General features: G+C 34.3%; 1 protein-coding gene across 1 annotated transcript in view; it reads left to right on the top strand.

Moving 5' to 3' along the window:
• The window catches only part of PRKAR2B (protein kinase cAMP-dependent type II regulatory subunit beta), a 148966-nt gene that overhangs the window by 76260 nt on the left and 51682 nt on the right, over nt 1-21024 (top strand). The gene's annotated exons all lie outside the window — the stretch shown is intronic.

Here is a 21024-nt window from a genome sequence, read left to right as displayed (position 1 = left end):
ACTTGTCCAAGGTTACACAGCTAGGTAATTATTAAGTGTCTGAGGATGGATCTGAACTCAGGTCCTCCTGACTCCAGGGCTAGTGGTCTATTCACTGCACCACCTAACTGCCCCATACTGCTACCTTTTGATAAAGGCAAATGCATGCATGTTGACAAAAAGTCACTATAAATTTAGAAATGCTTTTAGATGAATTTGTGGTTTACTAATCACAAACACATTAACACACATTTGAAAAAGAATTATATGTTCAAGACTACAATTTATAGAAGATAGTCCTTATTTTACTGAGTCATTTAATGATGTGACTGTTACTGCCAATGCAGCTGTCAAAAGACCTAAAATCTGGTGAGATCTGGCTTCATATCTAGTTCATTTAGATTTCATTGCAACCGACTTTAATAAGCATAGGTTGTGGGAAAGACATTAACTTCATAATTTTCTCAGACAATTGTAGGTATTCAGAATAAAAATATAGTTGGAAATAAGTCAAGTGTTTATGTGAAAATTAGTTTTTAAAGCATCTTTCCCTATTGTGCACAAATTAATACTGATCATTTAAAAATCAACCCAAATTCCTTATATTATATATTCCACTGAAACTAGATTAAGACCAGAATGAGAATGTGTGGTACATGTATGTATTGAAAACCTTTTGGAATAATTCCATGGCTTCTTAATGGGACTTCACTGATTATTCCATCTACTTAAAACAAATTGTTGTTAGGTAAGAGCACTTATAGTAAAATCAACCTATCAAAGCTGAGTATGAACAGGACCTGTACACCTTTTTGAGTCAGTCAATGCCATGATGAAAAAGACTTGGTCACCCTGAGGAATCTGGATAAAAGGAAAGCACTATCTCTGAAGTAGGGAGACATTCGGAAGGTCTGAAAGTGAACAGGTTAGAGCAATGGGGTCTGTGACTGGAGAGGCTTGAATAGTATCAAGAGTCAGGATTTGCATGTTATGAGCCTAATAGAGGGCACACAGACATGCCTGGACTGACTGCCTCACCCAGGGGTTTTCCAGGTAGTTAATATCAAGATTAGAAATACTAAATATATTATCCATATGTGTGAAGTACATTCATCTGGAATAATATAAGAGTCTACAAACATTACACTGTTGAAATACAGAGAAACAGCAACAGGCACATGCTGAGTCTATACTCTTAAGTCAATTTGTGAGGGATTGCACAATTGGTAGTGAGGCATAGCTGTTGCCTCTACCTCCTGTCTTTCCCTGTATTCAGCTGTTTTTTTCTTCAAAAATGACAGGAATCATTTAGAAATTACAAATAGAAATAGCACAGATCAGTGAGCAAATATTAATATTTCATTTGGAGGGTTTTTATGTGATGTCAGGGGAGGCTTTACCTCCTCTGTTTTCCTGACCACATGTTCCTAGGTTGGAGGAAGCATGGGTCCCAGTACACCTCTTAAGAGTAGAAGACTCAGATGGGGTCAGACAAGAAATATATAAGGAAAATTATCAGCTTTATAGGCAGCTCAGAGCAGGTTCAGGCTGAGGGAACTCCCAAGAAAATATCAACTCTTTCTTCATCTTCCCTTCTAGAAACTAATGTATAATTGTTGGTTTCATTATGCAAGTAATTCCAGCAAAGTAAATTTTACCTCAACCAGAAAGAGGCTAGGTGCTGACTAGAGATGAATATAAATGTAATATTAGGTAAAGAGCCCAATTTCTGCCTAAAGTTTAGGAATTTAACCAAATAGGGGTGCAGAACTATTGTAACTGAGTATTATTTTTTCATCTAAAACTCCCTAAAGTTGAAGAAGGACAGAACTATTGTAACTGAGTATTATTTTTTCATCTAAAACTTCCTAAAGTTGAAGAAGGAGGACCTGGGACTTTAGGGGCCATTATATTTTTCTCATAGGCTTTAACTGAACTAATTATTATAACAGTGTTACATTAGGTACCCACAACTCACAGGGTGGAAACCAGTCTTTTTGTACATTAAATCTTAGCCTTGTACAGATCAGGACAGTGATCATTAAAATTAGATTCTGACCTAACAAATTTGTATTAATCAAAAATAATGCTATTCTTACAATGTTGATTAGATTTAGGGTTTTTTTTTCTTTAAATGGCAAGAAGAATGAAGCAAAGTGCCTCATCTAAATGACTTTTATTCATGAAAATGTTCTATAGATTTTTTTTAAATTAAGATCTATTGGATTAATGGAGACTGTATGACTCTGAGTGCTTCCGTCTCTCTAAAATTTCATTCTGTAATCCAGGCCATGTTTTATATTTGATTAAACTTTTAAGAAACAATTCTTAAGATTTTTCTCGATGCCACCCAATATAATTCATCACGGTATTTGAAATGATTAATACCTTTTTCTACTGAAATCCTAGGTCCAAAATATATTTAAAAGCAATTTTGACTATGGCCAATGCATTTTGTACTAAATGACTAAACTATTATGGTTTTATGGTTACCAAACTATTTTACCTTTTCTTCAGAGTTTTTCAGAAATTTTCAGAAATTTCTTCAGAAATTTCATTCAGGATGATACTTTTAAGTTAATCATTGATCTTATGTTGTGATTTCTGGTCATTATAACTAAAATACAGCATCCTTTTATAATTTTCTAGTATCTGAGGCCAAATCTGAACTTAGATCTTGCTATCTATCATACTATGCTGCCTCTCAAAGATAGATAGATACATAAAAGGAGCTCACAGTCTAATGAAGGAAGACAACTAGCAAGTAACTAGATAAAAGAAAGAGCTATATGGGATAAATTGGAGATACTGTCAGAGAGAAGACACTAAAATTGGCAGGAAGAGGGGTCAGAAATGGATTCTATCAGAAGGTGAGCTGAGACATTCAGAAAACCAAGGAAGCTTAGAGGAAGACAAATGAGAGGAAGGGGAGCATTCAGAGTCAGTTATCAAGGAAAAGCAAGGAGTTAAAGAATGAACTGTAGACTATGTGGTGGGAGGGGGGAGAGATGTAAAAGAAAACTGGAAAGATTAAGAGATTCTGTTAGAATGGCTGAGAACAAGAGGGAGAGAGGGAACAATAGGTACTAAGGATAACTGGATCAGATGAGGGGTTTTCAAGGATAGGGAGGACATGGGCATGCTTTTTGGTTATTAGGGAAGCAGCCAGTAGACTGAAAATTTTAAGATAAGTTAGAGTGGTATGATAGAGGGTGTAGTCTGCTACAGCAGACAGGATAGAAGGGGAACACTTGTGTATGTGGAGAAATTTACCTTAACAAGGACTGCCTCTAATGCAAGGCAAGAGGTAAGGAAGAGATGATGGAAGGTGTCTGTCTCATTGAGATAAGGTGAAGAGAGAAGAGGGAGCTCTCAACAAATTGGGTTGTTGTCATTTATAGTTGTTTTAGGCATGTCCAACTGTGCAATGTTTGTGATTACATTTGGAGTTTTTCTAGAAAAGGTACTAGAGTAAGTGACCATTTCCATAATAATTTTATAGATAAAGAAGCTAAAACAAGCAAGATTAAGTGATTTGCCCAGGGTCACATAGCTACTAAGTTTTTGAGACTCAACTTGAAATCAGGACTTCTTCAATTCAGATCCAGTGTACCTTATTTTTTTTCAATTGAAATAAAAAGGCAAAATTTTTATCTGTGGGAATGGCGAAAGGCGAAGCCATGGGATCTTTGCAGTTAGATGAAAAGGTTTGGAAAGCTACTGGAGTGAGTCGGAAAAGAAACAATTTGGTAAACCTCAATTAAAGAGGGGTAATAAGGACAAATTAGCATTCAAAAGAAAGACATAAAAATGGAAAACTAGGATATATAAGAGAAAAAAACTAAGATTTCTGGGATTCATGTAACTTGGAAAAGAACATTCTTAAAACCTGATAGGTTTTTATGAAGAAGCTAACCAGCTACTATCTGTCTTCACTGAGGAAGAGAAGCTTAATCTAAACTACTCACACTGATTTCTGATCTTATTAATATGAGTATTCCTTCAAATGAAGAGGTACCAATTCTTCCACATGCTACCTGTCTTTTGTGATATATGCCCATATTGTCTGATGTGATATTCCATGGAAGGCCCACTCGATGTGCTGGGAGCCTTCTTCCCTTTCTCTGGTCACTGTGAAGCATGCAGGCTGTCCATTGATAACCTCTGATTCTCTTTGGGTGGCAATTTCCCCTTTTCTTTTAGCCACAATAGTTATTTGATAACATTCTTTACACTCTTTCTTCATAATTCCTTCATTGCAATGTTTTGCAACATGCTCATGCCTATTCTATGGTTTTTCTTTTGCCCTTTGGATAATATTTAGTTTAAATTCTTTGACTTGGAGCTATATACCACTACCAAAATAATGTCTATATTTTAAAAATTGGTCTTTGTTTCAGGAAGAAACTTGAAGTCATTAAAATATCAGTGATTTCCTGAAGGTAATCTACCCTTTCCTACTCCCTCTTGTTGATCCTGCCTTTAACTCCTTGCAATATTTGTCCAAGTGACTGTTGATTAAATTCTGAAGATTGACTATATAAACACAAATTATATTCTGGAAAATGGACTTTTTTTTCATCCCCTTGGATTTTCCTTAAGATAATTAGGCCAGGGCAGCTAGATGATGCAGTAGATAGAGCACTGGCCCTGGAGTTAGGAGGACCTGACTTCAAATTCAGTCTCAAACACTTACTTAGCTGTGTGACCTTGGGCACGTCATTTAACCCCATTGCCTTGACAAAAAAAAAAGATAACCCTTTAGACTGATCTCAATCAGGAGGCTTTTCAGGATACTGGAACTTGATATAATCAACACAATGTCCTACCTACCCAAACATGAACAATTTGTATATCTTATTATCTATAATGGGGTATATCTTGACTTGGACTCTGCTAAGTCTCCTCTGAGACAGTAACTTTCCATTTCTCTGTTTTATGTCTCACTTGATATAACTGATTTTAGAGGGTCATTAAACAAAAATGTTTCTGCTGTTAAATATCAGGATCATAGATTTAGAGCAAGAAGAAACATTAAATCATTCCTTAATTTTACAAATGAGGAAACTGAAGCCCAGAGAAATTAAGCCCAAGGTCACAAAAGTAAAAAGTAGCAGAGATGTGATTTGAATTGTAATGAAATCAATGCAATACTCTTTACCCTGTGACTACTGCCATTTTAGAAAAAATCATTATCATTTAAAGACCCCTATTTACTTTTGACATACACACAGAAGAGAAAATGAAAGGTTGAATTTTACAATAGTGAACCAAATGCTTTATTATGATCAGCAAATAACTAGCATAGTGTGGTCTTATATCCTCAACATTTTTGAGTCATCATGTGATGGTGAAGATATAGTCTTTCTGTGCTATAAAATAATACTTATGGACTGTTCCCCTGCTTAATTCCATTCTATTGCTGTCATTAAGGATAATTTGTAGATTATTCTCTTAAATTTTTAATATATAAATATGAAAGTAAGCAAATGGGTTAATGGTCACTGGTATTCTTTGATCTCCTTTTGCTAGCTGTAAATCTTCACATCATTCAAATATCTTGAGAGTTGATCTCTCAATGTCATCAAAATCATGTCCCCTCTTGCACAGAGACCTATTTGTATATATTTGATAAATGCTTTTTGATTACCATATCTAAATCATCTGTTTTCCCATTTTTGTTTCTTTGGCACCATTTCTTCTATAAACACATCCAGATGTTTTTAATGGTGAAAATAAAGTTTGATTTTAAAATAAATTTTTTAAAATCAAACATTATTTTGCTTATTAGTCGGATCTCACCAAGTTTTCTGATTGGAATTTCTGGATGGAATTGTTTTAATTATATTCCATATATTTTTCATATTTTATTCTCTTGAATTAATTTTTATCTTTATTCTAAAAATTTGGTAATCTGAGTGTACACAGTTGATTTGGGAATGAATTTCATATCAATTATAAATCATTTCCTGCCTTTTAAATTATAATCTGTTTTATTTTTTGAAAGCTATTAGAAATTAAACTTGCATGTCTTGAACCTTCAGATTGTTTTCTTGAAGAAAATATTTACATAGGTATGAGGCTGCTGTGAAAGTTCCAAGCCTTTGACCTTTCCTCACTCTTTATTCTTGATTCATAGTTTCCATTATATTTTCTCTTTACCTGTTTCCCCATTTGTATTGATGACATATTAAAGTTTATGCTGCTTTATTTTGAAAGGATTTTATTGAATTCTTCATAGAATTGCTTTAATTTCTAAGCCTTTACAATAGATGATGTGGTTATAACATGAATTTTCACAGTGATCTTTTAAAATGTGTGATCATGGTTTGTCTTTTTTGAATATGCCTAGTTGCAAGATAAACACATGATCCTTTTTGTTGCCTTTGGAACTTTGATAAAATCAACTCTTTCAATTTCATTCTTTGCCTTTTCAAGGAGAACCTGTGAACCATCCTTTCATTTAGTATCAGTTTTTCTCTAGTTTAATTTACTATTAGAATTTCAAGTTTCATAGCCAAGTTGAGGTTTTCTAAATTGCCTAAAAACTGTAATACCGAATACTTTCTGACCTATCTTCTTATACTGTTGCTGAAGATGTGGAAGACACTACAAGAATGAGAAACATTTTTGTATTTTTCTCTGTTTCATGTGTTGCCTTGGTTAAATAATTAGGTAAAGAGTATTCAGCTGTAGATTAAATAGCAGGCAGGAATCTCCTGATGAATATTCCAGGTTAAAACAGAGAACTTTATAATCATGTTTCAGTCAGCTTTCTAGGAGTTGCTTAATTGGGTAATTAAGTAAGAATTTGTTAAGTACCTGTTATGGGCCAGACACTGTCTTAGGCACTGTTAAAACATTTCTATTTTTAAGCTGTCTTAAAAGCAACAGTTGTACTTGTGATTCAATATTCATTTCATATTGAATATCCAAAATATATCTTATTGATAAATTTCATGTTTAAAGTTCAACAACTTTAGTACTTTCCTCCCATTGTTTGGAATCTTTAAAAAACTATGTGAATTAAGAACAACATTATGAGTTGATCAACCTTGATGGACGTGACTTTTCTCAGAAGTTCAGAGAGCTTGGACAACCCTAGGAGATCTGCTATAGACCATGCTATTCACAACCAGAGGAAGAAAAACAAAACAAAAAAAAAAATCATTCATATAGGGAATGAATACTTCATTCACTTTTTTAAAAAGTGAATTATTTTTTCTCTTATCTTTTTCTTTCCTATCTCATGGTTTTCTTTCTTTTCCCTTAATCCTAATTTCTCATACAGAAAATGACTAATCATCAAACCTGTTAAACACGAATGTAGATGTATGATATTCACCAGAGAGTTCACTGATGTAGGGGGTGAGGTGAGAAGGGAGAATGGAAGGAAATTTTGTAACTTAAAAATATGCATGTTCATGTGGATTAATGATGAAAAACTTTCATAACAAAAAGTTTAAAAAAAAACTGTGAGGTTAAGTACTATGCTATTGTCCTGTTTAGAGATATGGAAGTTGTGATGTCAGAAAGGATAGGTAACCTGCTCATTGTCATCAAGTGTGGGCAGAAGGAGAAAGAGGAACCTCTTAACTACATGTCTAGCACTTCATTAACTAAGACTTTTACTATTACCACCATCAATTTTATGTTGATATATATGCTGCCTCTTTATCTTTATAGTAGACATCTAAACTCTGGCATTATCATAGTGATGTGTTAGTAGCACTTTTACATTAGAGGGGTAGGGAAGAAGGAAAAAATAGACATAGGTTACAAGAGAAGAACCTAAATTAGTTAGAAATAACTTTCAAATCAAAAGAGCTATTAAACACCTTCTTGTTTTCATAGTGGAAACTAGAGAATTTACAGATTTTTTTAAGTAAAGGATAATTAATCACATACTTGGAATGTTGTAGCAACCAACTCATTGAAGGCTCAAAGTCCTGTCTTTGATTCTACAAATATAAATGTGGAATAAAAAAGGAAGGGAGGGATGCCAGTGATTGTGATTAGTCAACCTCCAATACTTTGCTGTCAGTACTCGGTAAAGGAAAAATATCCTAGGTAAATCAAAGACACTTTTATATCTCTTCACTGGTACAGTATTGTGCATTAAAATCTCACATCTTTTCAATAAAAACTTACTGAAAGTAAGAAGGTAGGAATTTAGCCTAGATTTAAATATTATTATGAGTATTTACTAATACATCTTTCCACAACTTCTGCAAATAGATAAAAGCATCTGCCCTAGTGAAAGGAGATCTAGCTTCTAAGTCAGAAAGACTTGAGTTCAAGTTCTGCTTGATACATACCTGGCTGTAAGATTTTGGGCAAGAAAATCTCTCAGTATCCTAGGCAACTTTCTAAGACCATAAGTTATCAAGAAATTTGCTGATCTGTTAGCTGATCAATTGTTTTGCATCAGTGAAGGGAATATCTTCAATGAAAGGCCCTTTATTTAAATAAAATCAAAGAGCTATTACATAAAAGATACCTCATGATTTTTTCTATCTCAGAAATATAGCCAGTAACAGGGTTGAACATGATGGCAGTTTTAATAATAGAGAATATCTTCAGAAGAAAATAAAGAAGAAAAATAGCATTGAAACTGGAAAGTGAGTAAGATAACAGGACTGCTTTGGGTTTATGAAATACCATTATTCTATATATTTTATTTAACACATACTTTTAATATTCCAGTATTCACCATATACTTGATAACTGTTAGCTTCACCCCTTGTCTCTGAAAACATGGAATCAGAAATAAGAAGAATCTGCTTCGAGGCAGCTAGGTAGCACAGTAGATAGAGCACCAGCCCTGGAATCAGGAGGACCTGAGTTCAAATCCAGTAGCAGACACTTAATAATTATCTAGCTGTATGACCCTGGGCTAGTCACAACCCCATTGTCTTGCAAAAAAAAAAGTCTGTTTTATTAGTCCCTTATTTGTGAGTGGATTAGCTCTTCTCTTATCTGAGCTAAGGGTTACCATTGAAAATTCAAAATTTATATATAGGAAAAACTCAGCCACTAGCTTCTGCATACTTCTCTCCTGATTTTCTCCTGTGCCATGCATAACTAAAAACAGATATTATCTCATTAAACTATAAAATAATTTACTTTAGCTAAAATAGATGATTTTTCTCATTAATGTGGGTGACATTTCATTTTTACATTGCTCTAAATTTAATCTCAATGATATAATGAAAGCTACTGTCAGATACACCTGTGCTTTTGTAACTAGCTCTGTTTTAAGGCTGATTATTATTTAAATGAATAAGCTAAAAATGTTAATCATTAAAACCATTGGAAAACTAAGGGTCTGTTCTGATATATAAAAAGCATGGTTTCTGTGTTGAGATTAATACAGCTAACTACACAGTATAACACAGAGCTCATATTTGGGACTAATTCTTCAATATAAAAATTCTAATGTGGGCACCACGCATTTGTAGAATGCAGAATTGTTTTGAATAGTATGTATAAATGTGTCAATAATGTTATGACCAGCATGGGGCAAATAGGTGGTATAGTGGATAGAGTACTCTCGGCCCTGGAGTCAGAAGGACCTGAGTTCAAATATTGACTCAGACACTTAATTATTACCTAGTGGTGTGACCTTGGGCAAGTCAGTTAACCCAATTGCCAAAAAAAAAATTGACCTGCCACCCTGGGATCTTTCTACTCTGCTCATCAGAAGATTACATTTTTCTGGGTGCCACATTTACAAAGATGTGAAGCCAGGTTGCAGAGAAGGCAGGTTCAGGAAATACCCCCTCCCTTCCTAACACCAATTTCTATAATAACTGCCTCATCTGAACCCCAGACAAGCTATATTTCTGAAATATAATCCTGCCTGACCCATAAATTCTTAATCCATGACAGAAGACAAGAATATTCCCCAGATAGCTTGTCTTGTTTTCGTAACACTTCGTAGGCATGCCTAAAATAGTGCCTGGCAAATACTAAGTGTTTAATAGATGATTATTGACTGAGTGAGGTCAACCAGTGAAATAGTTTAGGTATTCAACATACAGTAGCAAATGAACCCAGAAGTGTAATATTTGATAAAACCCTAAAATCCAGCTGCTGGAATAAAGGATATATTATTCCCAAGAAACTGCTGAGAAAATTAAAAAGCAAATGGACAAAAATTATGTTTAATATACCGATACCTCATACCATCTATGGAAATAAGTTCCAAATGTACATGACTTAAAGATAAAAGTCACATATCATAAAAAAATTAAAAGATATAGGACGAAATTTCATTTTAGATCTTTGTATAATAGAGGGGTTCAGAACTCAACAATAAAAAAATCACAGAAGCAAAATTGGATCATTTTGATTACATAAAAGTTAGTTGTTGTTTTTTTAATAAACAAAACAGACATAGTGGAGATTAGAAGAGAAAAAAGTTAACTGGGGAAAAATCTTTGTGATAGAGGTTTCTGAGTCAAATTCCTAAGAATGAGAGTCAGAGAATATGAACAAGCATATGAATATGAACAAACTTTTAGCAAATTGGAGAAAATGTTCATAATCTCTAATAATTACAGAAATGCAAATTAAAGCAATCTTGAGGTTCTACCTCAGGCTCATTTAATTGACAAATTGACAAAAGCAAAAATGCCCCATATTAGAGGTATTGCTGAAAAAACAAACACTATTGCTTTGCTGTTGGATATGTGAATCTAGCTAATCTGGAAAGCAATGCAGAAATATTCCCCTAAATCTCTAAAGTGTGTAGTATACCCTTTGACCTAATAATACCATTATTAGACCTGTACCCCATACAAAAATATTTATGACAGGGTTTTTTTGGTAGTAGCAAAGACCTTGAAACAAGAATGCTTATCATTTGGGTAATGGCTGAACAAGCTAGGGCTTATGAATATAATACAATATTATTGTGCTACAAGAAATTATACAAAAAGAAATTTTCCAAGAAACTTGGAGAGACATATAAATTAAATTAGAATGGAATGAGCAGTTTCAGGAGAGTAAGCAATAAAATAGCAATGGCTCATAAAGACTTAAGAATATAAGAATTCTGATCAAGTAAATTAACAACCATTCCAAAACAGGGATGTCTTACTTTGTACCATGATGAAGTACTGTCTTCCTTTTTGAGGAGAAAAAATGTGAAGGACTTGAAATTCAGCATGTAACATTTTTGTGGGGATATGGTCAATATGAGAATTTTGTTTTATTTAGCTGTGCACATCCATCATTAGAATTTTGTCTTTCTTTTTTCAGAGAGGAGGGAGGATGAGGAAAATGGGATTAGGGATACATTCCCCACCTCCCATGAGAAAAGACCTGAATTGAAGCCAGAAGGGATCACAGACAACCAAGTTTACTTTGCAAGTTCAATTTTTAATTTATCTTACATTTTAAATGAAAAGAAAACTCTTCATGATAGAGATTTGTCATAAACCTTTTGGCATTTCATATTTAAATAATTTCCTTGATTTCTAGCATGCCCAGATTTCCTTTACATCTTGTTTATAGAACTACTCCTATTATTTGGTGTTTAAGTTCAGGATAAAAAGAAAATAAAATAAAAGGCACAACAACAAAACATCCATAAAAAGAAAAACCTAAATAAATGGAGAGGAATCAATTGCTTAAAGACTGTAAAATTGCATAAAGACTTTAAGTTACATAAATTAATTTTTTATTAATTTCTATACCATTCAAATTTATGGAACCAGATAAAATTATGACAATTCATCTGTAGGAGCAAAAAGTCGATAATGCTAAGGGAAAGGATAGCAAAAAGTGAGAAGGAAAAATTAGATTCAGCAGTATTAGATCTCAAAATATATTACAAAGTATTAATCATAAAATTATTTTGGTATTGGTTAAAAAAAAATAAAAAGTCAATCAGTTAGAAGATTATGTATACAGGATCCAGAAGCAATTGAACATAGGAACACAGTGTTCAGTAACTCAAAGAATTCATTATTCAACACAAGTTTCTAAGGGAAAATAGAAAGTCTGAGAAAAATTAGGCTTAAATCAACAAATTGATATTACCAAAAAGGTCATATAAACAAATTAGAGAAGTGAAAGGAGATGTCTTTCATAACTATGGTTGGAAGGAATCCTTGAATAAACAAAGAATAATGAAGATTCCTGGAAATAAAATGATGGAGGCAGCCCAAGACCCTGAACCCAAAAATCTTGAGGATAGCAATGCTTCTGGTCAGTGTCCACAGCCACCATCCTGGGAAGTCAGCCATATCTATTGAAAAACCCCCCCAAAAGTTCTTGTCATCAAAATTCTTGGAACTGTCAAATAACTCAGCATCAAAAATGATATTAAAGAGGAGACATCATTAGCTGCTTTGCACTGAACCCTAAGGAGCATGAGACCTTTCCATCTGAATCCTTCCTGTAACCCCATATTGAATTGTCTTCTACATTAGAATGTGAATTCCTAGAAAGTAGAACTGTCTCTTGCTTTTCTGTTTTTACTCTTAGTACTTAGCACAGTGCTTTGAACACAGTAAACACTTAACATGTTTTATTCATTCATTCATAAAATAATTATGATTATATAAAATTATGATTATATAAAATTGAAAAGTTTTTATATAGAAGTAAAGATAAAATTAGAGGGGAAAAGTTAACTGGAAAACAATCTTTGCAAGATCTAAATCGCAAGATCTAAATTTCTCTGATAAATATGTCCTATCTAAGATTGATAGATATACAGAAAAATACAGAAATAATAAGACATTAATACAGATATATAAATACAAGAACCACTATGCAAAAGATAAATGATTAATCAACAACATTAAAGGCCAAATTGAGAAGCAAGAACAGGTATAGGAGCCGTGAGATAATGGAAGATATTGGATGTGAGAGAAATAGGATAAGAAATATGAACAGAGATGGAATTTCATAGTTTTCAGTCATGGAGGTAGATTAATTTGGGATAATTGTGAGTTCTGAGCAGGGTGCACCCCTATGGTTCATTGTCCACCCCTATGGTTCACTGAGGTAGAATAGATAGTTAAGGAGATTGATGAACTAAGGATAGAGGGTGTTCAAAGACACATCAAAGTGACATTAAAGTTGTCAAGGAATCAGGGATAAAATGAGACAACTAGAAATCAGATATACATTTGTGAGAAGGGAGGGAGAGGAAAAGGCAGCTAGTTGGTACAGTGGACAGAGTACAGTCTCTGGAGAAATGAGGACCTGAGTTCAAATGTGGATGTAATAGATGGTAGGGTACAAACTATACCAATTTCCTTTTCCTGTTCTAGTGTATTAGAGCAGCATGAGAAAAGGAGCCTCTAACTGAAGGAAAAGGGATAAAATATCTTTAGGAGAAAACCTGAATATCAGAAGATAGAAAATTACAGGAAGAAATCTAGAATGAAGTAGACTTCAGGACAAAGGACAAAGTAATTTTTGGCAATCATGTAGATCTGTTAATTTCCTAATGCCTTTGTGGCTTTGACTAAATAGGAAAAGGCTGGGTGGTATAGAACATTGAAATTTGATAGTCATAGATTGGAGAAGTATCAAGTATGGAGAAGTTTATGCTGTAAATTGACCTCCAACTTCTACTTAGAATTAAAATATCTGTTCCAGTTATCTTCCAATTGTTGATCCTTCAAAGATCTTTGGTAATAGTGACTGGGAGGGTACTATTTAAAGTAAGGGAAGTCTTTTGAGAGTTTCCACAATTGTGTTCAAATAAAAACCTCTTCAATGGACTTGAATGGGGAGATTTGAGAGGTTGATGGTAATAGCAGTCATGGACTTTGTCAAATTGGTTTAAAAGTTAGACTATTTCACCTTTACCCTTGTTCTTTCTCCCAAATTCCCACCCCCCCCAAGAGGGTTTTTTTATTTTTTAACAAGATTTTCTTTTACTTCTGCAAATATAAGTCACAACCATGTTTAGAATGTCCCAGACTTTTTATACCAAAGGCATTCAGAACTTAGAGATTAATATGGTCTTCAGAAAAGTAGTCCCCTAGCAACTGATTGTTCTTTTTTCCCAAAATTTTAAACTATACTTCAACCTGGCCAAGTTGAATGCACATGATGTTGGGGACCATGGACTAGAGATGATTTTAGTATGTGGCAAGAAAATATGTAGAGAAGAGTTTTAGTGTTTTGTAATGAAATGTAAGAAAGCTAATGCATGTTAAATCATTATTTTCTAAGGGAATATTAATCTTTCCATGAATTCAAGAATTTGAAGGGGGAATATTTATTGATGCGCTTTTTCATTTTTCTTTTAAGACTTTTTCTCTGGGCAGCTAGGTGGCTTAATGAATAGAGCACCAGCCCTGGAGTCAGGAGGACCTGAGTACAAATCCAGCCTCAGACACTTAGTAATTACCTAGCTGTGTGACCTTGGGCAAGTTGCTTAACCTCATTGCCTTACAAAAAGCAAAAAAACCTTTTTCTTGTGAAACATTTTCCACAGACTTTGTATATAAAGAGTACATAGCAATCTTTAAAAAACTAAATCTAAAATTATTTCCAAATATATTTCAGTTGCACTTAACATGGTAGCAATCAATGCAAAATGAAATAATGATTATGCAACTCTGTAGACCTGTTAATTACTAAATGTCTACTTGACTTTCTATAAGCTCTTCTGCTAATAAGTGGATATAGATGAATACTTGTATATCTAATAAGAATCTCACCTGCCATTATCTTACTTATTATAAATCTAGTACAGCCTAAATATACATTAAGAAAATTAGTTTAGGAGAGTGGGTAAACATTGCTGCTGTTCAGCAAGAGACTTTTTTCCTCTTCATATTTTTAATATAATCTAATAATGATTACTATCATTATAACTAACATTTATTTAGTGCTTTAAGGTTTGCAAAGCACTCTACAAAGTTATCTCATTTATCCTCACAACAACCTGATGAGATAGGTGCTCTTCTTTTTCTCATTTTACAGAAATCCTCTGGTCATTTTACAGTTTTGTTCTAAGATTCAAGTTTGAAGAGTAGGATGCAAATCTAGTTTGCATTTCTTTAGCAAGGTCTTCCCAATGAAATCAATGGTTAGGGCCAAAATAAAATTATTTTTGTGAAATTGTGTGTATTGTCAGAAAACATTAGATTGTTGGACATATTTTACTATTTGAATGGTAGTCTGTGCTTTTTTTCCTGTGACTTTTGTAGCATTTAAATTGCAACATATCTAGAATTTCTTTAGAAATTCTATCAAAATTCTATTTTTTATAAACTTAGTTCTTATGAAATTTGAGATTTTAGTTTTAATGAAGAAAGGGAATATAAATACTGTTCTTTGCATGTAGAAATTTTTTGCCTTACTAAGTTTTGTTGATAGTCTAGTTTAACAAATTATATTTTAAGATTTTTATGATTAAGCTGCTGAAAATCAGCCTAATTTTAATATTTTATTGCTCTGATTCAGTAATTTTAAGAAATGTAGGTTTGCTTTTCAGTAAGAAATTTTGAGGTTTGATCATGGATTCCATTACCATGGTTTATTCTAGTTTAGTATTTATTGATCACATCAACAAACATTTTAAGCACCAATATGTGCCAGGCACTCCACTAAGTGCCAGGAGATATAAAGGCAAACCAACAAATAATACCTACTCTCAAGGAGCAGAACATTGTCCCTATTTTAAAGTATTCATCATAGTTTTTAATGGGCAGTAATGATGTTGGGAACGTGTGAGGAAACTTTGGCATCCAAACATATTTTCTTATAATGGCATCAGACTGCATGATCATAGACTGCACATACATTACAAAATGCCTAGACTTCCTTCTTTGAGGTTGGGTATTTAATTAGCCAGTATTAATAGATGCTAGCATAAGAAAGACTTGGCATTCTTTTGGGCTCTTCATTAATTAAAAAAATAAAAACAAATTAAAAAAAAACCACACCACTATCCTTTCAGAAAATCCATAGAGAATCACAGAACTTCAGAGTTGGAAAAGACCTCAGAGACTAACTAAATAGGAATAAAGAATAACCCCTCCAAAACTTCCAACAAGTGCTCACCCACTTTTCATTTAAAGATCTCTAGTGAAAGGTAAACAACCTGCCATGGCTACATGGTTTTTTTTAAGATAGCACAGATTGTAAGAAAAATTGTCCTTACATTAAGGTGAAATCTGCCTCTCTGCCAATTCTCCTAGATCTGGGGCCAAGAAGAAAGTCTGCTCCCTTGCCCACATGACAGGCTTTCCTGTGAGACTTCTACCTTCTCCTCATTCTAGTTTACTGTTTCATGATCTTTATTATCCTTTCCCTTCCCTAGATATTTTAATATTCTTCCTAAACTTTGGTATACAAAACTAACTCTAGTCCTCTAAGTATAATCTGAACAGAAGAGTACAAGGGACTATAATTTTCCATTGTTCTGGAAACTGCTTTATTTTGTTTCATTCTGTCTTAGTTGTTGGATCATACTGTTGTCTCAATTGAACAATTCATTAAAATTACCAGATTTTTTTTCCTTTCAGAAGAATTACTCTTTATATATCCTCAATCTTAGACTTGTAAAATTGATTTTTTTTAAAAAAACTCAGTTGTGAGACTTTACATTTGGCTCTATTCTCTAGTCTTTTGAGATCTTTTTTTAGACCTCATTTGTCATTAGAACATTAACTATCTTTCCCAGCTTTGTGGATTTTAGAAAGGATACTGAAGTTTTTAGAAAAGCTACTTAATTTTTAGGAAGATTACTGTAATGTCCAGAGAAGGATATCTAGAATAGAAAAGATTAGCACTAGTTTTTTTCTCCTAACTTTGTGAAAAGGCAATTACAAATTTGATATCCAGTATCTAGCATAAGACCAAGTTGAACTTGTGGAGATCTCCTGTGGAGACCTTTTTTAATGTTGGCATGGATTTATTAATGGTAATTTTATAATTCAATCAAGCTTTCAGCTAATTCTGAATCTTCTTTAATGCTTCCGTCATTTCATTTATAGCTCACAATTTTGTCCACAAGGACAGCAGGAGAGATACAACTTTATTTTCATCTATCACAGCATAGTTACCAGTTTGAAAAAAAGGAAATTTAATTTACTATGACATATTCTTGATAAAACCATATTGGTTGTTACCCCTCATCATTTTTATATATTGATATTGTGAGTGTGGATAAAAAGAACTTCCCCTTCTCCTCAGACTTCTTTACTATAATGCTTAGGGCTAAGAGAACCCCAACCCCAAGTGTTTGGACTACATTTCCTAGATGTCTACACAGAACTACAAGGGTCAGAGTGCTTTGCTCTCTCCCTCTTTACAAATGAACTTCTCTCAGCTCTGGACCCAACTATCTCAACTTCCAGAGAGAAGAGTTGAGCTGTTTCTCACCTTCTCCAATCATGTTTACCTCTATCAATATACCCTGGAACGAATTACTTAAAGTTTAGCTTTAATCCATATCCAGGATTCTTCCAAAGCAAGAAGTAGAAAGGTACTCAAGGTAAGGGTACTCAATCAGTTATAAAGGACAGCTATTTATTTCCTTTATACAAAGGGAATGCTTAACAAACACAAGACTCTCTAGTATGCATTGAGAGAAAACTTGAGCAGCAGTTAACAACATAATTATTGGTATAATCTTCCAGGAGTTTAATATTTACTTCAAATACTTACTAATACTACATCGATTAGGCATTCCTTGGGTCTTCAGTGATTAACAGTTCCCTCCAAGTTCAAGTCTTCTGCTGAGCTATGTCAGAGGTAGATCTTCTCCCTCTGTTGATGGTCATTTATTTATTTTGAATTTTACAATTTTTCCCTTAATCTTACTTCCGTCCCCCCCCAGAAAGCAGTCTGATAGTCTTTCATTATTTCCATGGTATACATTGATCTAAGTTGAATGTGATAAAAAAGAAATCATATCCTTAAGGAAAAAAATAAAGTATAAGAAATAGCAAAATTATATAAGATAACATTTTTTTAAAAAAATTAAAGGTAGGGGCGGCTAGGTGGTGCAGTGAATAGAGCACCGGCCCTGGAGTCAGGAGTACCTGAGTTCAAATCCAGCCTCAGACACTTAATAATTACCTAGCTGTGTGGCCTTGGGCAAGCCACTTAACCCCACTGCCTTGCAAAAAAAAAAAAATTAAAGGTAATAGTTTTTGATCTTTGTTCAAATTCCACAATTCTTTCTGTGGATACAGATGATATTCATCACAGATACCCCAAAATTGTGCCTTATCGTTGCACTGATGGAATGAACAAGTCCATCAAGGTTGATCATCACCCCCATGTTGCTGTTAGGGTGTAAAATGTTCTTCTGGTTCTGCTCACCTCACTCAACATCAGTTCATGCAAATCTTTCCAGGTTTCCCTGAATTCCCATCCCTCCTGGTTTCTAATAGAATAATAGTAACAAACTTCCACATTTGCTGCTGAGACTGGATGTGTTCATCTTTGGTTTGATGTTTGGTCACCCATGCTTAGGGTAGGAAACACGAAGCAGAGGAAGGTAATTTGGGACTCAGACTACCCCTTTACCAGCTATGTACTTTAGAAGCAGTGTGCTCACAATTCTCCATTTCAGGATAGAGGGAAGAACAGAGAGAGAGAGAGAGAGAGAGAGAGAGAGAGAGAGAGAGAGAGAGAGAGACTAGTTGCTACATGGCAAATGAACTAGCCAGAAGTTTGTTTTCCCTTTTCAAATTAATATAGCTCCCTAATCTGATGAAATAGAAAGGATAGTTCCATATCCCTAGCTTCTTGTTCTTGCTATGTTCATAGTGTAATATTTTGGGCAATCAGTTCTGCAAATACCAGACTGAGAGACTAGCAGTTCAGTAGTCTTTATCAACAATCCAAGTTAAAAATCTAGTGGCAATGGGGCAGCTAGGTGGCACAGTAGATAAAACACTGGCCCTGGAGTCAGGAGTACCTGGGTTCAAATCCAGTCTCAGACACTTAATAATTACCTAGCTGTGTGGCCTTGGGCAAGTTACTTAACCCCATTTGCCTTGCAAAAAAAAAAAAACAAACCTAAAAATCTAGTGGCAAGAGCATTTAAGTTATAACAAAGTAAAAAGAAATCATGGAAGAGAGTTGTTCTTATTTCCTCATTATTAAAAGAGTTCAAGCCCCCTTCACACTTGAAGGGTATTGTAATCTAATCCTAACCTCCCTACCTCTAATACACTCCCATAATCAGTATTTCAGAAGAAACATAGCTATTTCATACTGTCCAGTGTTAAAAAGTTTAGGATTTGATGCTCTCTGTCCCATGAAACAATGTGAAAGTTTTACCCTCAGGATGAGTTCATCACTTGAGATTTCATCCTCATCATGATGATGGATTCAGCTTTTGATACTTAACCTGTGGTTGCCTCTCCCCTCTGGAGGACTGAACAATAAACTCCTCCCATAGCCTTCCTTTATAGAAGACACAGAACTTTCCAGTTTATTTCATTTTTCCATCAACTGCTGCACTCTTCCATTTTCATTCATTTTCTATCTCCTGGGTTTCAACTCCAGGAAAAAAATCATACCACCTCACTGGGTCACCTTTGGGGATTCTCTCTTCACCCTTTAGACTTACTCAGATTGAAAGGTTCCTGAGAACCAGGACCATCTTTTCCTTATTTATACTCTTTAATTCCCCCCCCCATTTTAGCATAGTATAGCATACTTCTTTAAATACTTATATTTATTTCTTTCTGTAAAGTTCATGCCACTTTATCATAGTAAAGTCCTTAGTATGCATTTAATAAATGTTTGACTACTGATTTTATGACAAAGTGGGAGCTTCTGAAGTTACTCTGGGAGCATCAGGATTCTGAGGAGTTGCCATGGCTATACCATTCCCCCTGTGGGGCATGCTCATGTACACACATATTCTCTCTCTCTCTCTCTCTCTCTCTCTCTCTCTCTCTCTCTCTCTCTCTCTCTCTCTCTCTCTGTCATCTATCTTTCTATCTATCTATCTATCTATCATCTTTGGAAATTTCCAAAGAATCCTTAGTAATCAAAGTCCTTGCCTGATTACTCTTCCTCTACATCCAGAAACACCTTTTAGGAAATGTAGTTAGTAAAATTTCTCCCAATGCTTTCTGGGCCACAACAATCATGAGAAATTAATTACTGCCGATATTGCTCCTTATCTGTGCATAAAACATTCATATTTTAGAATTTTGCCAAGACCTTTATGGCTTATATTTAGCAAACTTTTTTGGAAAGTCAGAGTGACATTTACCCTTCATTAGACCCATAGCATCTTCTCTCATTTTCCACAATTCAATAAACATTTTTTAAGTTCCTATCATGGGCAAGACACAAGTTTATCCTTGAGTCAGGGAAATCTGAGTTCATCAAGTCTGGCATCAAATACTTACTACCTCCCTACCTCAGACTCGCCTGTGGAGGAGGAGCTATGAAGGAACAGCTATGTTCCTTCTTAAATACTGATTATGGGAGTGGGTTAGAGGCAGGAAGGTTAGTGTGACTCTGGCAAGTCACTTTACAGTGTTTGCCTTGGTTTTCTCATCTATAAAATAAACTGGAGAAGGAAACAGCAAACCACTCTAGGATCTTTGCCAAGAAAACACAAATGGGATCACAGAGAGTAAGACAGAACTGAAATAATTAAACTACAAGCTGTAACTTAACATCACTTTTGCTAGTTTTTTCAATACCCTGTCATGGAGTTTTTTCAGGCCTGTTGATTTGAATTCATCACCTACCATAAATTTGAATTAACCCTTGCATAGCAAATATTAGAATGTGAGTCTTATGTTTGTTCTAGATATTTTTCTGCTTTGGAGCCCTGTAGGTTTGAAAAAAAATGTTAGGGGCAGCTAGGTGGCGCAGTGGATAGAGCACCAGCCTGGAGTCAGGAGTACCTGAGTTCAAATCCAGCCTCAGACACTAGCTATGTGGCCTTGGGCAAGCCATTTAACCCCATTGCCTTGCAAAAACCTAAAAAAAGAAAATGTTAGTATAGGAGGGACCAAAAGAGAATTAACTAAAATAAGAATTTTACATTTATGTGTAATCCTTTGTGAGCCAAAATGTATATCC

This window comes from Macrotis lagotis, chromosome 7, assembly GCF_037893015.1.
Source record: "Macrotis lagotis isolate mMagLag1 chromosome 7, bilby.v1.9.chrom.fasta, whole genome shotgun sequence".
In the NCBI taxonomy this organism is placed as follows: domain Eukaryota; kingdom Metazoa; phylum Chordata; class Mammalia; order Peramelemorphia; family Peramelidae; genus Macrotis; species Macrotis lagotis.
The sequence above is the reverse complement of the archived record's forward strand: the minus strand, read 5'-3'. Positions and strand labels throughout refer to the sequence as shown.